General features: G+C 36.9%; 1 long non-coding RNA gene across 2 annotated transcripts in view; it reads right to left on the bottom strand.

Moving 5' to 3' along the window:
* Nucleotides 1–10,846: 10,846 nt before the first annotated feature.
* LOC122035230 overlaps nt 10,847–20,986 on the bottom strand; it is a 40,140-nt gene continuing 30,000 nt past the window's right edge. For both annotated transcript variants that reach the window (XR_006126933.1, XR_006126932.1), the window contains exon 3: nt 10,847–11,117. This is a non-coding gene — a long non-coding RNA (uncharacterized LOC122035230). The remainder of the gene's footprint in view (nt 11,118–20,986) is intronic.

The raw sequence follows: 20,986 nt of genomic DNA on the forward strand, positions 1-20,986 counted from the left end.
AGTGCATTAATCTCCCTGTGTTTAAGATATCGAATGTCCACTAATTAAATGAGTTACTGACAACTCACTTAATTAATATCTATCTCCAAGAGTAGTACCACTCAACTTCATTGTCATGCCGGACTAAATCCACCTGCAGGGTTTACATGACAATCCTTATGAGCTCCTCAAGGGGGCATCATCAACCTAGATTACTAGGACACAGTTTCCTTTTATAATCAACAACACACCATATAAATAATATTATTTCCCAACTTATCGTACATATTTATTTAACGAAATAAATCTCACCCATTGATAAATTAAAGAAATAAATACTAAGTATATATGCTTGTTATTATATCGAGATTAAGAGTACGCACATCAATAAAAATAGAGGTTTTGTTCTTTTATGCAGTTAGTATAAAAAAGAAATGACCTCAAATGGTCCTACTCAATACACACATAGTGTACTAGTATAACTTTATAGTCAAGATAAACTAATACCAAATTACACTATAACAATTCCAATGGTTTGTCCCAATCCATCATGGTTGTGAGCTACTATTTAACATGATCTTCTGTGTGGCACCACACACCATGTTATCTACAATATAAATTAAATGGACAACTATATTTAACATAAATGTAGACATTTGACCAATGTGATTCTTATGTTCATACAAAACCTAGGCTTTTAGTATACATCCCAGCAATCTCCCACTTATACTAAAAGACTATGTTTCCATATATGCTGTCATACATCTGATTCTCATCCTCTCAACATGCCGATCAAAAGCTCTCATCGGAAGGGCCTTAGTGAAAGGATCTGCCAGGTTATCTTTTGATGCAATCTTGGTGACAACAACCTCTCCTCGTATTAGGTGGTACTTTCCCTCTATATGTTTACTTGCCTTATGGACTCATGGTTCCTTCGAGTTTGCTACTGCACTACTATTATCACAATAAATTGTAATAATTTTGGGTAAACCAGGAATCACATCTAAGTCCATTATGAAGTTTCTGAGCCATACAGCTCTGCCTTAGAGGTTGCCACATACTTAGCTTCCATGGTGGAGTCCGAAACACATTTCTACTTAACACTCCTCTATTGTTATTGCTCCACCTCCTAAAGTAAATAAAAAATCCTGAGGTCGACTTACTATTGTCCCATTTAGTCCGAATCCGTGTAACCCACATGGAGCAAATTATCTGTCTTGTAAACTTGCATATAATCTCTTGTCCTTCTCAGGTACTTTAATATATGCTTTACGGCAGTCCAGTGTCCCGGTCCTGGGTGACTTTGATATCTGCTGACCATGCCCACGATAAAACAGATATCCAGTCTCGTACATAGCATTGCATACATTAGACTTCCTACAACCGAAGCATAAGGAACTGCCTTCATATCCTCTATCTCCTTTGATGTTTTAGGACACATCTCTTTAGATAAAGGTACTCCATGTAGAAAACCTTTCTTGGAGTTTTGCATGCTAAAGCGAGCTTGGATAGTATTGATGTATGAAGCTTGGGATAAGTACAACATTCTTTTCTTGCAATCCCTTATTACTTTGATCTAAAGAATATGTCCACATTCTCCCAAATCCTTCATATCAAACTGCTTGGACAACCATACCCTTACGTCTGATAATATTTTGACATTGTTGCCAATGAGCAAAATGTCATCTATGTATAGTACAAGAAATACCACCATGTTTCCATCACTCTTCTTGTATACACAAGACCTATCCGGACACTGAATAAATCCATAAGACTGGATCACTTCATTAAACCGGATGTTCCAAGATCTCTTGCTTCATCATATGTCCAGGGATCAGGTTCATGTTCACCAGGGATCAAGTCCAAAGACTCTCCCAAAAATAACCCTCCCACTAAGATGAGGCATTACTTGTAATTATGTATCATTTGTGACACGTGTTACAGTTTCTTGTGGTATCTCATCTTGTACCGATGGTACTAAGGTAAATGTGTCTTTTCTTCAAGAACAATTTTACTCATGGACTTGAGGTTCATTACATAGTCCTCTTCTAAAAATCGGGCATTGGTGCTAACAATGACCTTCTGATCTTTAGGACTATAAAATAAACTACCTTTCGTTCCTTTAGGATAACCCACAAACAAGCGAACTTCTATTCGTGATTCTAACTTATCAGTGTCTCCCTTCAACACATGTGTTTGACTACCCCAAATCTGAATATACTTCAGACTAGGCTTACGCTCATTCCATAATTCTATGGGAGTAGAGGGTACTGACATAGAAGGTACCATGTTCAGAATGTATACTACCGTTTCTAGAGCATATCCCTAAAATGAATTTGGTAATTCTGAATAACTCATCATTTATCTAACCATTTCTATAAGAGACCAATTCCTTCGTTCTACCACACCATTCTGTTAGGGTGTACCAGGTGCAGACAGTTGGGATTGAATCTCGACCTCTGATAAGTAACTCCTAAACTCTCCTAAGAGGTACTCTCCACCACAATCAGACCGTAGTGTCTTGATACTTTTACCATGATGTTTCTCCACATCAGCCTTGTACTCTTTGAACTTATCAAAACACTCAGACTTGCGGTGCATTAAGTAAATGTACCCGTATCTCAAATAGTCATCTATAAAAGTGACAAAATATTTGAAACCACCTCTTGCCTGGATAATCATAGGGCCACACAAATCAAAATGAACCAATTCCAACACATTTTTGGCTCTATACCCCATAGCCTTAAAAGGTGTCCTGGTTATTTTCCCTCCCAAGCAAGACTCGCAAGTTGGAAAGTTTTCCATCACCAATGAACCCAAAAAGTCCATCGACTATTAACTTTTGGATCCTACTTAAGTTAATATGACCTAGCCTTAGATGTCAAAGATATGTTTGGTTCATTTCCGAAGGCTGCTTTCTCTTATTTGAATTAGAAGATGTGTTATTAATTTTCATTTATTACACTGTGGAAGTTATTGGATTAAGAGTATACAAATTGTCAACCAACATACTAGAATAGATAATCTCCCTATTTTTCTTGACAACCACTTTGTCATCAAAAGAACTAGAATCTCCATCCATAAATAGTTTAGAAACTGAAATCAAGTTCTTTCTAAAACTTAGTACATAAAGATAATTTCTCAAAATCAATGTTTTATTCCTATCAAAAGATAAATAAACATCTACCACTACAACAGCTGTTACTTTTGCAGTAGTACCCATGTAAACGATGATTTCCCCTTCATATAGTCGTCGGGTTTCCTGGAACCCCTGCAATGAATTGCAAACATGATCAGTGGCTCCCGTATCTACACACCAGGTACCGGTAGATAATACCACTAAGCATGTTTCAATAACTAATGAATAAGATACACCTTTATTGTTCTCACTTTTGAGAGGACAGTCCAAATTTTGTTTCCAATCAATGTAATTTGGACCAGTAAGTTTGTTCTCTTTCAATATAACAGCAAGGGGATTGAAGGTCATCCTAAGAATCTCAAAACATTTGGTCAAGACTTTAGAATTTAAAATAATATTGATTCCTCAAACAATATCATTTAAATTCACCAACACCTCAAACACCATGAATTTTGTATGCCACGATAGTGTGGACGTATACAAAATCAAACATTTGTAAGAGGAGAGTTTTACCCATTAATTATCTTGTCAACCTAACTTTATGACAAATAAAATTACCTCAAACATCGTGAATTTTGTATGTCATGTTAGTGTGGACGTATACAAATTCAAATATTTGTAAGAGGGGGGTTTACCCATTAATTTTATTATCTTGTCAACCTAACTTTATGATAAATTAATAGTTGGTTTTTCTTCGGTCACACAAATAATAGCAGTGACTCTGATAGGGAGGATACTATTAAATATGCCTATGTGTATACCATTACTTGATACTTAGTCCATTAAATAGGATTGTGCCCCTTCAGTTGGAGAACATCACACGCTCCTAAATAATTTCCTATAACCATCCAGTAAGGAGGTTTGATCTAGTGATCCATAAACAAACTCATCCGTTGTGGAGGAAGGCACTCAGAGCCAACACGCAAGTTTGAATGCATCACTTACAAACCAGTAATAGAGACCATGGAATTTAAATAAAATTCCTCTCCCACTTAGTTATTTATAGATGAGGAATTTTAACATGCACACAAGCACACAAACACAAGCACACACAGCATAAAAGGCAACAAATAAGAAAAATAATTTTCCTACTATTATGGCCTCATCCAATGCTGTCCTCCGTATGCCACCAACCCTAGTCCCCACCAAAGGGTTTACGTCATCGCGTCCATCATGCTTCCTTTTCCGCTGCGCCTCCGGTGCTCAATTAGTATCACGCCTCACAAGGATACGATCCACGACAAGAATAAAATTTTACATTTATTGATCCTATATTCCATGAAGGAATGTACATATAATCTAGATTGAACAGAATGTAAAATCCTAATAACTAATACAGCTCCTATTGTATTTAATAATTACAATCACGGACACATATAAAATTCCCTCGACTTGTCCGAGGGTCCAATCACACACAATCACAATAGGTCATAATAGTTGGAGCTTGTAACCACAGAGTTAAACTATTTGCACATCCTACTACTATCCTACCTAAACTTATGTATGAAAAGTGCATAATTAACTGAAAACCAAACACACAGAGGCAAAAACCTAGCTCTGATACCAATTGTTGGTTGCTACTCAGAACACCGTTCTATTTCCCCTTACAAAAATTTATACAAGCACAAAACTTAACCTAGCTACCCATGTGCTCTACTGAAGTTAGACTTGGATTGTAAACGATGCTCAACATTATCCAAGTTGCTCTTCAGAAGTTAAACTTGGATTGGAAACGATACTTAACATTTTTACTCCAAGTTTAACCGATGTGATTTTCCTAAGTTAAACCATATTACAGAAGTTGATTAAATATCTATTTCAAAGATTGGCTTCCAGGTTAAACATGGCGAGGCACTAGGCCTTCTTGGTTATGGGATCATCCACCACTTCCTAGACAAAGCCTTTCAAAGAAATTTGGATATTTAACTTCTTACAGTAACCCAAGGTTTAACTACAGAGACCACAATAGAAACACAAGATTGAAACGTAAAATCGAAATACAAAATCGATAGCATGAAATTGAAACATAAAATCACTAGCCTCTTGTGTTGGTGTTTCAGAATCCATGCAAAGAAAACTAACTAATTAATTCAAAGTGGAAACCATTAATTAGTTATACCTTTCTTTGTAACTAATGACCTCTTAATCTTCTGTTGTATTCCTCTCCTCCTCTTAGACGTTGTGTGGGCAATGATCTACAAAGATGGAATCCACCCGAACTACTTCTTCTCCTCCAAGACTCTCGAGCCACCAATGGATGTCAAAATAGGAAACTACCTTCTCTTCTTCTTCTCCTCCAGTAGCCGGCCACCAAGGAGATGTAACTTCTTTGATGTGCTGCCGGCCTTGAAAGAAAGAAAACAAAGAGAAAGAAGAGAAGCAAGGGCCGACCACCAAGGAAAAGAAGAGGACCCGGCCAAGAGAGAGTTTCGACCACGAGGAAAATAGAAGAGGAGGCAAGGCTTAGGTAAATATCATAAGACACCCTCTACATCTCTTTTATATGTTGGTTAGTCCTAGGAAAACGTATCGGTTCCACTATACAAAATTTTTTTGTACAAGTGTCGAACCTTTCCTTAAATAACCTATTGTGTTCTTTAGAAGTTAAATTAGGAATCGCAGACGGAACTTAACATCATTGATTCCAAATTTAACTTATCTGTTCTTAATGGTTTAGATTTGAATCGCAAGCGAAACTTAACACTATTGATTCAAATCTACCTAGGTTATTAATTTCATAAATATTAATTTTCAAAATTAGCTTCTAGGACTGCATGGCGAGGCACATGGCCTTCTTGGATATGGGAGCAACCACCACCGCCTAGGCAAAGCCTTTTAAGGAAAGTTAATATTTATTTCCTTAAATAACTCTAGGTTAACCAAAAGGAACAATCGAATCACAAGTTTGAAAAAGAAGAAAACACAAACTCGAAAAATAAATTCGAAAAAACTAGATCTAATTACCTCTTGTATTTAGAATTCTTACAAAGAAAATAACTAGTATGATGCAGAAGAAAATTACTAGTTATACATTCTCTTTGTAAACTAATGACCTTGAGATCTTCTGCCGTATTCCTCGCCTCACCTTGGACGTCGTGTGGGCGACGATCCTCCAAAATGAACACCACCCAAAAGAGTCCTTCCTCTTCCTCTAGAATTCGGCCACCACCACCACCAAGGAGAAGAGAGCAAAGGGAAAGGGAGAAGAGAGAAGCTCAGCCACCAAGGGATCTCCAAGCAAGAGAATAACAGTTGTGTCTCATGAAGCCCCCCTCACCCCTTCTTTTATATTACTTGCCCAAGGCAAATAAGGAAAAACTTTTTACAAAAAATAAAATCATCCAAGAGTTTTTCCTTTTCCCTTTTTATTTTTCCTTTTCTTTTCTCTTGATTGAATCAATTACCAAAATTAATTTTTGTGATGATTCTATAATTTTTAATATGGCCGGCCCCAACCCAAGCAAGTGGCCGGCCACCTCATCAAGGGGAAAAAGGAATTTTATTTTTATAAAATTTTACAAGAAAAACTCTTATAAAATTTTACAAGCTCTCTTTCCAAAAGTAGGAGTTAAAAAGGAAAGTTCTAAAAATTAAAACCATGTTTTAAAATTTAAAACTTCTTTTACAAAATTTTCTTTTTTAACATGATAATAGAAAATTTTAATTTTAAAACTTATCTTCCTTTTTTTTCTTAAACCATGAGGATGGTTAAAAAAGGAAAGTTTTAAAACTTTTAAAACTCTCTATTAAAACATGTGGCCTAATTCAAATAAGGAAAGTTTTAAAAAAATTTAAAATCTCTCTTTTAAAACTTATAGTTTTCTACAAGGAGAAGATTTTAAAAATTCAAAACACCCCTCCTATTTGAATTAATCTTGGCCGGCCCCTACAAGCTTGGTCACCAAGCAATAGGGCCGGCCCCTATAAGAGGATGTGGCCGGTCATTGCTTGGTCACCAAGCTATGGTCCGGCCCCCTTCTTGTACACCAAGAAGAACCTTACATTTGGATGGACTTGAGGCTATAATGAGGCTACGACAGGGACCTAGAGGAGAAATTGGTTTTGTCCTTCCGATGTGCTTGAGTATCCCGTGCTCGCCCCGAACACACAACTCAAGTTCATCGATAGTAACTCATTCCACTAGAGATTTATTACCGCACTACCGCACCAATCCCAAATTACATTATGTGCTCCTTCTTATCATGAATGTGTTAATCTCCCTGTGTTTAAGATTACGAATGTCCACTAATTAAGTAAGTTACTGACAACTCACTTAATTAATATCTAGCTCCAAGAGTAGTACCACTCAACTTTATTGTCATGTCAGACTAGGTCCACTTGCAGGGTTTAACATGGCAATCCTTATGAGCTCCTCTTGGGGACATTCTCAACCTAGATAACTAGGACACAGATTCCTTCTATAATCAACAACGCACACTATAAGTAATATCATTTCCCAACTTATCGGGCATATTGATTTATCAAGCTAAACCTCACCCTTTGATAAGTCAAAGAAATAAATATTAAATATATGTGCTTGTTATTATATTAGGATTAAGAGCACACACTTCCATAATAACTAAAGTTTAGTTCTTTTACTAAGTCAGTACAAAAAGAACATACCTAAATGGTCCTACTCAATACACTTAAAGTGTATCAATATAATTTATTAGTTAAGATAAACTAATACTTAATTACACTATGACTATTCTGATAATTTGTTCCTTTCTATCTTAGTCGCGGGCAACTGTTTATAATTTATAGAGAACCGACAACATGATCTTCTGAGTGTGACACCACACTCCATATTATCTACTATATAAATTAATTGAACAAATTACATTTAACAAATAAATGCAGATATTGACCAATGTGATTCTTTTATTTCAACAAATAAATGTTTACAAAAGCTAGGCTTTTAGTATACACTCTAAAATTATAATCTTTGGTCTTGGCAAAAAAGAAAATTTTAATAACAATTAAAATCTCTCTCTTTTAAATTTCCTATTGTACATGGAAACAAAAGGAAAGTTTTAAAATTAATCTCTCTATTTTAAAACATGTAGACAACTACAAAAAAGAAAGATTAATTAAAATTTCTCTTTTTAAATCATGGTTACAAAAAAGGAAAATTTTATCAAAAATTAAAATCTCTTTTTTAAACATTATAGATAACTACAAATAAGGAAAGATTTTAACAAAATTAAAATCTCTCTTTAATATTTTGTAGATAGCTATAAAAGGAAAGATTTTAAAAATTTTAAACTCTCTTTTAAAACCATGAGGATGGCTATAAAAGGAAAGTTTTTAACACAAAATTAAAAACTCCCTTTTATTCTTATGTGGTCGGCCCCTAGCTTGGACACCAAGCTTGGCCGACCATTACTTGGCTCCAAATTAATGCTTGGTTGGCCCCCCTTGCTTTAAGCAAGGATGTGTCCGGCTCAGTACTTGGGTAAGAAGTGGACTTTGTGGATACAAGGCTTTATTGAGGCTACAACAGGGACAGAGAGGAGAAATTAGTTTTGGTCTCCTGATGAGCTTGAGCTTCCTGTGTTCGTCCCGAACACCCAACTCAAGTTCATCAATAATAACTCATACCACTAAAGAGTTATTATTGAACTACCGTACCAATTCCAAATTACATTAAGGGCTCCTTCTTATTATGAGTGCATTAATCTCCCTGTGTTTAAGATATCGAATGTCCACTAATTAAATGAGTTATTGACAATTCACTTAATTAATATCTATCTCCAAGAGTAGAACCACTCAACTTCATTATCATGCTGGACTAAATCCACCTAGAAGGTTTACATGACAATTCTTATGAGCTTCTCAAGGGGACATCATCAACATAGATTACTAGGGCACAATTTTCTTCTATAATCAAAAACACACCATATAAATAATATTATTTCCCAACTTATTGGGTCTATTGATTTAACGAACTAAATCTTACCAATTGATAAATTAAAGAAATAAATACTAAGTATATGTGCTTGTTATTATATCGAGATTAAGAGTATGTGCATCCATAATAACAGACGTTTTGTTCTTTTATGCAGTCAGTATAAAAAAGAAAACAACCTCAAATGGTCCTGCTCAATACACACATAGTGTACTACTGTAACTTTATAGTCAAGATAAACTAATACCAAAACTACAACCATTCCAATGGTTTGCCCCAATCCATCTTGGTTGTGAGCTACTATTTAACATGATCTTCTGTGTGGCACCACACACCATGTTATCTACAATATAAATTAAATGGACAACTACATTTAACTTAAATGTAGGCATTTGACCAATGTGATTCTTATGTTCATACAAAAAGCTAGGATTTTAGTATACATCCCAACAGTGGTGGTTGGATTAGAGAAGAGGCGACGACAGTGCGGTGGTGCATATGGATAGTGGCCGATGGTGGAAATGCTAGGGTACCAGAGATGGGGTGGTTATGCTTCAAAATCGAGGGGAGACCGGTGGCTCAACCCTTGCGACGACAATGACTATGACATCATAAATCTTGCCTCACGTGAAGGAGGTGACGACGTCGGGCAGTGGCGTGCTTCGGGAGCCAAAGCATGGCTCAATGGGGCTTGCAGAGATGGTGTCGACAGAGATGCGTGAAGGAGGGGGAGGGATTAGGACAGCAACGCGATGGGAAAGCCATGGCATCATCCCCTAGCAATGGTGAAGACTGCGGTGTCGTCGGTCTGGCCTTTGTGAAAGTGGGGGAGGCGGCGGCGACAAGTCGAGAAGGGGAGTAGGGCACGGATACAGGACGAATAGAAATGGGAAGTTTATAATGTAGCTCTTTTTAATTAAAGGTCTAGGTTAATCAACTCCTACTTTAGGGATATTCCAAACAGACTTTATCCTAATCCAATAGTTCCATCGCTAAAAACATATCATACGATCTCCGTTTAAATCCTATAAAATTTCTAAAAATTCTGAAAAAAATCCTATAAGGTTATTTCTCTAATAAAATATTTTATTTAATTTGTCATATCTTACATCAAGTACTCTAAGATACCCCTTAGAGTATGTTTTGTTGGTGCAGTCAGTATCAATAATTGAACATATATTTTGATGTATGACAAAGGGTTTAAAATTTGATATTATGTGTTTAATGGGTAAGCTAAATGTGCAAGTCACTAAACATGGAAAGTCCTAATGCTCAGGAAGACCAAACATTAGGCATCAAAAAGACCTAGTGGTTCAGGATGATCAGACACTAGGTAAGTAGTCTTAGTGGATCAAAAGTACTAGATACTAGACAAAAGATCGGATGAGCTCATCTAGCAGTGCACTTGATGGGTTAGTTGGATCAGACATAAGAAAGGAAAGTCCTGGTGGGTCGATTAGACACCGAGTAAGAGAAAAAGTCCAAATAGGTTTATCAAACTAGTTGTTTAGTGGTTAAGTTAAGGTATGCTCCTAGAGTAGAGTGCAATGAGGTCGTGTCATTATTGGACACACCTTGGCGTTGATCTGACTGAAGGAACCAATGAAGGTTTCTAAGTTGAGATCAGACAGTCCTATCTATCTTCTTTATACATGCATATTATATCTAACTATGTTTTGCAGGATCATAATTATTATTATACTGTGCTTGTCATGCCTTAGAAGTGTACTTGTTCGATAAAATGGACAATACCCCTTATGACAATATTAGATATAACTTGATACAATACCACAAGTAGGAATAAACATAACAACGAAAGATAAAATAACCTACTACATAATAGAAAAATATATCAAAACCCACTCAACATACAAATTGAAATGATTGCGTATCGGTACGACTTAACACAACAAGTACATAACTGAATAAAAGATCACCATAAGTCCAAAATCCACACACAAGTTATTTATTACATAAGCAAGTCCGGAAACCAATAATGCAAGTAAAAGCAATAACGGGGAAAACGCTTGATGTGACATGGGACTGGTGGACAAGATCTCCAAATGACTCCACATATCATCTATCTACTACCTGAGGAAGAGAAAATACAATCGGGAAGTGAGTCCAAATGACTCCTCGGGTAATACAAGATAGTGCATGATCAAAGCATAAGGAGAACAAAGGTATATGGCCTCAAAGGTAAATACTCATAATATGAAGATGACATAAGTATGCATATACTACATAATCAACCTACTCAGCTGCAAATAATACCATGAATAGTGCCAGATAATAATCAACATGGGTATTGCATATCATAAGTATGTACCAGTGTAAGTAACAGTAATAGATCATCATATATAGAAGCAACGCTCCACCACAAGAAATATCATCACATGTGGGAGTAACACTTCACCATAAGAAATATGAATGACTAAGACATCTAGCTACATAGCTAGGTGAACAAGACTATTTATTCATTTGCCCATCTTATGAAATCCATATTATAACTCATCTTAAGTTAGCTTTGGCTAATTGGCCAAGACTAGTATAATTTGAATTACATTGCATGGGATATGCCTCTAAGTTCTCAATTCAATTGAGATAACTTAGTTGAGTCACGACCAAAGTCTAATAGTCGGATATCACAATTGTCCTATCGCACTCTATCAAGATAAAATGAGTTATTTTTCTTTGACAAAACCTGACTACAAATGATCGAGATAGTAGTGAGTACTAAACTTTGGTAGGCATATTAAAAGGACCTAATTATGATAGCTACATATGCATCCCATACATTCATGGCATATCAAGGCATACATCAACATATACGCTAATGAAATGTGACATGGTTATGGCCCCATAAACTATGATCTTCTCAAGCCAATGAGAAGATTGAAAGGTCAACCTAGGTCTAAGAATCTTCTTCAAGTGCTTCCTTGGTAGCCATGTGTTGTTGTCCTTCTCTCTTTTCACCATCGTCCAGTAGACTGGTTCTTTCTCTAATTTATACATTACAAAATCTAAAGAAATCTTGATTTACATTCGAGGGTAGTCTAAATTTACAATCAGAATGAAAAGAAGAGAGGCACGACACACAGGTCGTATTATGAATTACAACATACACACACATTCAATCACATTGTGGCTAAGGTCATAACCATGCACCATGTCATATAACATTCATAATATTTTTTGACATAAAATCTATTATGATTTCAACAAAGACTTATGAGCCGCAACGCCATGATGGTCCCCCTACCCATAAAACCTTTGGCTAAAATCTTGCTGTTCACAATAGTGTTGGTCGAGACCTTGCTGTTCACAATAGTTTCTAGGCTGAGACCTTTGGCCATCTAACTACAACTTAGTATATGTCTTTGCAAGTGGCTCTATTACTACTGTAGAGATCTAGTGCGCTAAACACGTGAAAAACGTAGTAAAAAAATAGCTAGATCCTCTCTAGAAGATCCATGCGAAGGAATAAAACACATATACTAAGTTTGATGAGATTTATACCTTTGTTGCATGCCCTTCACAATCCTGACAGTAACTTTTCTTTGGATACAAATCTCAGTATGATCAAGTGGTCGCACCTCTATGGTACCCACATGAACACGTTCTATCCATCTCACGAACTCACGATTTGGAGAAGAACCACCACTATGGTGATAGCCACACATAGAGGTTCGGCCAAGAGCAAGAATTCAGCTAAGGAGGAAGAAGGGAAGATCTAGAGTCTCATTTTTCATCTCTAAAGAAAAATCTAATCAAAAACCTAATTATATTCATCCAATGGATACCAAGGGTTCTTGTCTATTTGTATTCCTCTTATTGGGTTGGATTATTATATTGGATTAATCATTAATCCAATAACTCAATGAGTCTAACCCATTAATCCAATAATCCAATGAGTCTAAACCATTAATCCAATGTGTCTAATTCAAATTGAACTCAATCCAATGAGTGCTCAATCCAATGAGTGGATTCATTTGAGTCTAACTCAATGAGTAACCCAAAAAGCTTAATCATCTCATAATTGACTCTTAGGGCTAATACCAACAGCTCGCAATCATTAGCTAAGGAGCTAGATAGCTACCTTATCCTATCTGTCCACTGGACCAGATGGTGGTAGCGTGTATTATCACCCGTAAATAGTGGATACCTTGACTGCTCACGAGACTCATTCGTGGTAGCATGTTATTGCGTGTAATCAGAGCTTGTTTTGTGGTTGTTATATGCTTGCTATGTGCTGAGTTTATGAAGGTGGTTTTTGGATTTACTATATTTACTCTTGAATTATTGGTTATATGATAATCATCATTTTGTATTGATATTTTGATTCATATAAGCATGTCATTTGATCTTCTCATGTGTTAATTCCACATTTATATCATATTTCATGAATTGCATTCATTTGTGGACTTAATTATAAATTATCTTATATTTACAGTATTTGATGCTAATATTCAAATATAATCTTTTAGGCATCAAAGGGGCATTGACTTGATCAGATCAGACCAAATTTAGGATCAAATCGAAGGCTAATTAAGGAGATCAAGCTTTGGAGACATCTGAAACATTCATCAAGATCAATAGCAATCTTAACTATCCATTGAATATCTAGTCCATCCGAGCTAGGAAAAGATAGATCATGTCCCTTGATGAAGATTTGAGCCTTTGGATCAAATTTAGATCAAATCTCACCATTGGATTAGATGTGAAAGAATCATAGCCGTCCATCATAGATTTCAGATCTGATTTAAATGGGAAATGAGAAGCTATAGGGGGATCCTCAATTGCTACAGTACGCACGCCAAGAAACAGGGGAACAATCTACTTCAGCGATCTCGATTCCGATCTTCCACCGCCGGCGAGCAAGCGAGGTCAAGGGCGACCCTTCCTCCGAATGAAATCCATCCATCAGCAACCAGTGATGCCACTTCATCTTGCTATTTCAGATCTGACTGTAATTGCTGCTACGACTTCGTGTGAGGAAGAAGAAGCAGAGAAGGTGGAAAATCTGGTGGTTTCAGCCGATTCCTTTGTCTTCCGGCCGGTGATCTTCCTTTCCTGAAACTCTTCATCCATCTGAATGATCAGAAGTATTTTCTTCTGCCTTCCCTCTGATCTTGCTCCATTTTCAGCCGAGTTTATCTCCTCTGTTACCTTCATCACTGAGTTCTTTCTCTGATACACATCAGATCCAAGCTAGAGTTTCCTAGTTTGATTAGTGAGAATCTTTTGGATGTTTGCTTCCTCATTTTTGTTTGAATTGTCATTTTGTTGTAGTTTATTATGGCATAGTTGATTCGAATTCCCGTGCTATTATTTTGGAACCTTTGATTAATACCACTGTTCTTGATTCTTGATTTCTACACAATTTAGATTTGCTTAATTGTTGTATTAGGTTATTCTTGTTTGCCATTTCTTTCAATGCAGTAGTTTGGATTAGTTAGCTTCTTTATTTGTTAATTTCCATGAGTTGAATTTGCAAATGTAGCATAGCTTTAGGTCCTTACTTCTTCTCTTTGTTCAAAAGTCAATTCTGAAATCCCCAATTTATTCAGAAAACCCCAAGCCAACAATAATTGATCCTAAGACTATCATTTTACTGTTTACATTCGTTGGGAGACGGCCCGAGACATCTCTATACTATATTAGTGTAGAATGAATTCGGTCACTTAATTCTTTTGATACTCATTTCGCGATAAAATTAGGGTGTATCAGTATACCTGGTGGAGCAGATTAGTGAAGGATTTTGTCATTGGTTATGGTTTGTTTAGTAGATGATTTTATGTCAGTAAGTACTTTCGTAGTAAGTATTATTATCTAAGAATGCATCATTTGATCCTCTTATATATAGTATCATACACTATCTTCTTATACCCACTGAGTTATTGTACTCGCTACCCCTTACTTTTCCTCTATTTCTAGATTAGCAGGTAGAGGATGTGTTATGTCTCACTCAGAGATCCTGGCTGCCGATTCCACTTGAGTTTGGATTCTCTGTTCAAATTGTTTTATTTTTCTGTTCCACTACCATTGTTTATTATTTTCTTTCCTTCGTTGAATTGATGAGGTTTTGTAATAATAGTATAATTATTATCTTGTGTAGATTGGTATGTTCACATGTTCATACATACATATATGCATCAATTTTTATGAGTTGAGATTTTATATTGCATCGATGTTTATTTTTCTTGACCAGAATTTGATATCGTATTTTTCATATTATCACTAGGTGTACCATCCGATTTGACGGACAACTATACCCTTGGGGCATTACAAGTGCTATGTTGATATAATCAAGACTGAAGCCAATTCTACCTGAAAGATGCAACAAATGGAAGTCAACATCATTCGAGAAGCACCATCTACCTTGGTCTATGAAGAGAAGGAGGAGGTTCAAATTCGACTAAGGTGACCAGAAACCACTACCCAAGTAGCCACCGACCTACCTTTAGAGCTTAACGAAGAGCTTGTTGTGTGTTTTACACGTAACAATGATATTTTTGCTTGGGAACCTAAGGAGATCATAGGCATCTCATCTATAGTCATAGAGCAAGTATTTCATGTCTTCCCTAAAGTCCGGCTAGTCAAGTAGAGAAAGAGAGATTTTAGGGCAGATCATAATAAGATCATTCCCACAGAAGTGGATAAGCTATTGGAGGTCGACTACATCCAGGAGGTGTAGTTCCCAAATTGGTTAGCCAACGTGGCCTTGGTGTCCAAGTCAGAAAACAAATGGAGGGTCTGCATCGACTTCTAGGAACTCAATAAAGCATGCCCTAAGGATTACTACCCCTTATCGAGAATTGATCAGGTAGTAGATTCCACTTCTGGATGCAAGTTAATTTATATGTTGGACGTCTATCAAAGGTACTATCAAGTACCACTCGCCATGGATGACTAGGAGAAGATTAGCTTTATAATTGCTAAAGGCACTTACTACTTAATGTTATGTCGTTCGGACTAAAGAAAGTAGGTTCTACTTACCAATGACTTATGAACAAAGTGTTTCAAAAGTAAATTGGTGAAATATGGAGGTTTATGTGAATGACATCCTTATTAAGTCCCTCAGGGTGATTGATCTATGCACCGATGTGGAAAAAACCTACTAGACTTTAAGGCGGTACAAACTAAAGCTCAACCCAGTAAATTTTTGTATGGAGCAAAAAGTGGGTGGTTTTGGGGATATATTATGATCGAGCAAGGGATAAAAGTCAACCCAAGCAAAGTGCAATCCCTCCAGGATATGGCTCCCCTACAAAATCTGAAGGAAGCACAAAGACTGATCGGCAGGATAACAGTCTTGTCTCGCTTCATCTGTCGATCGACTGATCAAAGCCTGCCTTTCTTCAAGATCATCCGCTGAGCAACCAAATTCCAGTAGGATGCTGAATACAACAAAGCCTTTGAGGAGTTAAGAAATTATTTGTCCACACTATTGATGTACGCAGATTATATATATTTTTATGCATAATTTAACGCACATCTACCTATATTTCATGAGTATAATCTATGTTTATTACACTCTATTTCATTATAACATCATATTTCTACTCCTTTTGTTTAGAGATCTACTCTTTACTTGTTTTGATTAGTAGGATGTGCTTTTGGGGTGAAAACGGTGTTAGTAGATGGATTGGAGAACAAACGAAGAAAAAGGGCCCGGCTATGTGGAATTCACATGGTCGTGCCACATGCCCAGAGGAGAAGAAGGTCATGACCGTGTGAAACCACATGGCCATGCCACAAAGTAGAGCAAGAAACCATACTATCGTGTGGAAACCACACGGTCGTGTCAATCTCCCATGGCCAGGTAGCACACTACCGTGCCATTCTTTCAGAGCTGATGAAGATCATGGCCGTGTAAACCCACACAACCATGTCTTTTATCTAGATAAGGGGAAGACCATGGCTATTCTAGGAGTCACGGTTGTGTGACAAAGAACACGAGATCGTGTCGCACTAAAAATAAGGCTGTGTTGAATTATGGGCAGGCTACAAACTTATTTTGAAACGGTCATAACTTTGCACTCTATTGAAGTTATGGGTAGTCAATTATATTGAAACATAGCTAACTTCAAGATATACAACTTGCTTCAGGTTCAATAGAGAGAAAGCGTAAAAGCGTGCTAAAAGGCACAGTCGTGCCTCCCAACCGCGATTTCATTGGAAACTTTGCCTAGACTGTAGACCAAACTTTAAACCATCATAACTTTAAGCTCAGTTAGAGCTATGGCTCAATATAAATATCAAATTATAGATAATTTCAATGGATACAACTTTGGTTCAGGGTGAATTATGATAAAAATATATTTAAGGGATGAAAAACTTAGTTTATTAGACCCCCTATAATCCTAGTTTTCCTGGACAGTTTGGAGGAGGTATAAAAGGATCAAGAACCTCATTCTTTGACTCATCTTGGGTTTGTTGGAACTTCATCCCTCTCCTTGGCATCTCCGACGATCCATCCACCTTTGGAGTAAGAAGTCTAGCCTAGAATATTGATGACACACCGATAAGCATTCTCTTCTCTCTCAATCCATGTTTTGAGTTATAGATGCTAATTTTATTATCTCTTGGTTGTATCTTCCTTGAAATAGAGTAGATTCTCTTGATCTAGGATGTAGGAAGTAACTATGATATAATGTGATGTATGAACTATGTACTTAGATATCTTCTTATTCGATGAAGCATTTATGTCATATTCTATATATATTATGTCTTCTATGTGTTTGATGAATTGTGTGAATGGTGTAAATATGTAGATGTATATTGATTGTTCACCCTGAGGGGGAATGCCCTAGATCATATGACTGAGGGATCCTAGTGATAAGAGTATCCCATTTTCGGACATCTAGGGCATTGCCTTGAAAGGGAGAACAATTCTCCACAAGGAAGCATCTAATTAGGTTTAATGGGTTATCTCTAATCCTATGTTAATAAGTGTCCATGTAATCTTGTGATTGTATAACCAGGGGGACCTAGTGATAAGGGTATCCCTTTAATCGGACTCGCTAGGTTACTTCTTCTACTTAGTGGCATTAAACACTAATAGGGGTAGCACTCTGACATGACCTCTAAGGGATAGTATCGGTATTTAGTTACACTTCCTGCATGTGCATAAAGATGGAGGTAAGGAGATGAATAATACATAGAGACATTAACTAGCATCATAGTAAAATCGAAATCCTAGAATCGCCTCCCAAACCATTTCTCACATCCTCTTCTTAAGCTCAACTCCTCTTAAGATCAATTCTTCTCTCTCTTTCTCTCAACCTTCTCTCCCTCTCTTCAATCTCTCTTCTAACATTTGTGAACCACCTTTCAATTGTCTAAATAATTCATTGTGTGAAGTTAACTAGTGTTTAATCAGCAGTCCCTGTCGGATCAATATTTTATTACTTGATGACACCCGTATACTTGCGGACTCGCATCAAGTTTTTGACACCGTTGTTAGGGACTGTTTGTATTAACATTAGTGGATTAGCATATGAGTTACTCTAGACTTGTGGATAAATTTTTCATTTATTTGTTTACTTTTATTTCTATATTTCCTTTCTTTCTTTTCATTATACACTTTTTTTCTTATCTTTAATTCTGTATTTTTAGTTTTCCTTATAAATTTTTTAGATACCATGAGCACTAACATGTCAAGCAGGCAATTGAGAGAATTTTTCACACCCAACCTGAGCAAAGTACAAGCCCTTTAGGTTATGGCTCCCTCGCACAATCTGAAGGAGGCGCAAAGATTGACCGACCGAATCACAACCCTATCTCGCTTCATCTCCCGATCAGCCTATTGAAGCTTGCCTTTTTTCAAGATCCTCCCCTGAGCAACCAAATTCCAGTGGGATGCTGACTGCAATAAAGCTTTTGAGGAGTTAAAAAATTATTTATTTACCCTGCCTATACTCACTAAGCCAGTGGCAGGAGACCCTTTGCGGGTGCATTTGTCAGCCAATGAGCATGCAGTCAAATCAGTGTTGGGGTCAAGTATCGTTACACTGTGCTCGAGAAATTAGCGCATGGATTGGTCTTAGCTGCTAAGAGGTTACATCCTTATTTCCTTTCTCACTTGATCATGATACTTACTAATAACACTTTAGGTCGAGTACTTGTCAACCGAGAGGCCTCTACGAGGTTGATTAAGTAGGTCATAGAGCTCAGTGAATATGACATACAATATCAACCTCGAGCGGCCATCAAGACTCAAGCCCTAGCTGATTTCATAGCAAAAGTGTAAAACCTTGAGCTTGAGGGAACTTGAAAAATATACGTGGAATAATCATCCATTCAATAGGGAAGTGGAATAGGTATTCTTATGATATCACCCAGGGAGACACAATAGAGCTATCTATTTAGCTAAATTATTAGGCATGAACATGAAGCAAAATACAAAGCATTGATAGTTGGCCTGCAAGTCTCCTGACATGTGGGAGCTTCTCAGATTTTAATTTATTCAGATTCTCAATTGGATGCTCAGCAATTATCAGGAAATTTTGAGATCAATAATGAGCGGCTCAAGCTTTATGCAGATGCATTCGAGAAGTTTGGAGCTAGATTTCAAGAAGTGATCATACAAAAGGTTCCTCGGGCAAAAAAATCAAACAATAGATGACTTGGCCAAGTTAACTTCCTCCATAGTTCCATGGACCCTAGACAACCCAATAGAACAAACATTGTTAGTAGCTTGCATTGAATAACAGGCTGACCTTGAATTGTAGAGTGATTGAAGAATGCCCATCATTTTATTTCTGAAACAGGCCATCTTACAAACAAACGAAGAGCAAGGACGCATAATCAAGAAAAAAGTCGGTCGATTCACTATAATTGGAGATTATTTTTATAAACAAGCTTTCTCATGTCCTTTACTCAAGTGTATCAAATCCGATGATGTGCAATATATTTTATAGGAAGTGCATCAAGATTCCTATGGAAGTCATGCGGGCAGCCTGTCTCTCGCTTGAAAAATATTACTAGCCTAGTATTTTTTGCCTATCCTGCAGGCTTATGCAACTCAATTAGTAAAAATCTGCTTATCATCACAGAAACATTAGAATATCTATCACCACCCCCATGGAGTTGCTAAAAATATTTTCCTACCCATTCGATCAGTAGGATATGGATATAGTGAGCTTTTTCCCTTAGGATCCATCCAAAAAATATTTTTCTAGTGGCTGTGGATTATTTTTTAAAATGGGTGGAGGTCGAGCTGTTGGCTAAGATAATTGAGTAGATAGTCATCAAATTCTTGTGGCAGCATATCATTTGCAAGTTCAGAATTCCACACAAATTGATTTTAGATAATGAAAGATAATTTCAGGATAGGAAAATCTAAGAGTGGTGTTCAATCTATGGTAGAACACAAGCCTTTACTTCTATGGCTTACCCCTAGAGCAACAGTCATGCAGAAGTGATAAATAGAGAAATCATCAGAGATCTTAAAACTAAATTAGACCATCTCAGAGGAAGCTGGGTTGACGAGTTACCCAGCGTACTGTGGGCATATCATACAATCCCTCAGGAAGCGACAGGTATAACCTCTTTTCATCTAGTTTACGGTGGTGAAGCAGTGGTCGCGATCAAGATTGGTGTGGAATCCGATCGAAAGTGGTTGTACGATGAGGACAATGTCAATCGACGCCTTATGGAGCTTGATCTGATAGAAGAAGTGAGAGACAAGGTGACAGCTCGGTTAATATCATACGATCAAAGGATGAGTAAAATTATAATAGAAGAGTTATCCCCAAATTTTTTTAAGTTGCCAATCTGGTCTGGAAGCGGGTGAAACCGGTCGGGGATGTTAACAAGCTAAAGCCGCAATTGGGAGGACCATATAAAGTGGTGCAAAAGCTCGCTTATGGCTCCTATTATCTCCAAGATGCGGATGGAAAAAATTTAGATTGACCTTGGAGTGTCAACCACCTGCAGCCTTATAGGACTTAAGA

The sequence above is a fragment of the Zingiber officinale genome, chromosome 11B, assembly GCF_018446385.1.
Source record: "Zingiber officinale cultivar Zhangliang chromosome 11B, Zo_v1.1, whole genome shotgun sequence".
Lineage (NCBI taxonomy): Eukaryota > Viridiplantae > Streptophyta > Magnoliopsida > Zingiberales > Zingiberaceae > Zingiber > Zingiber officinale.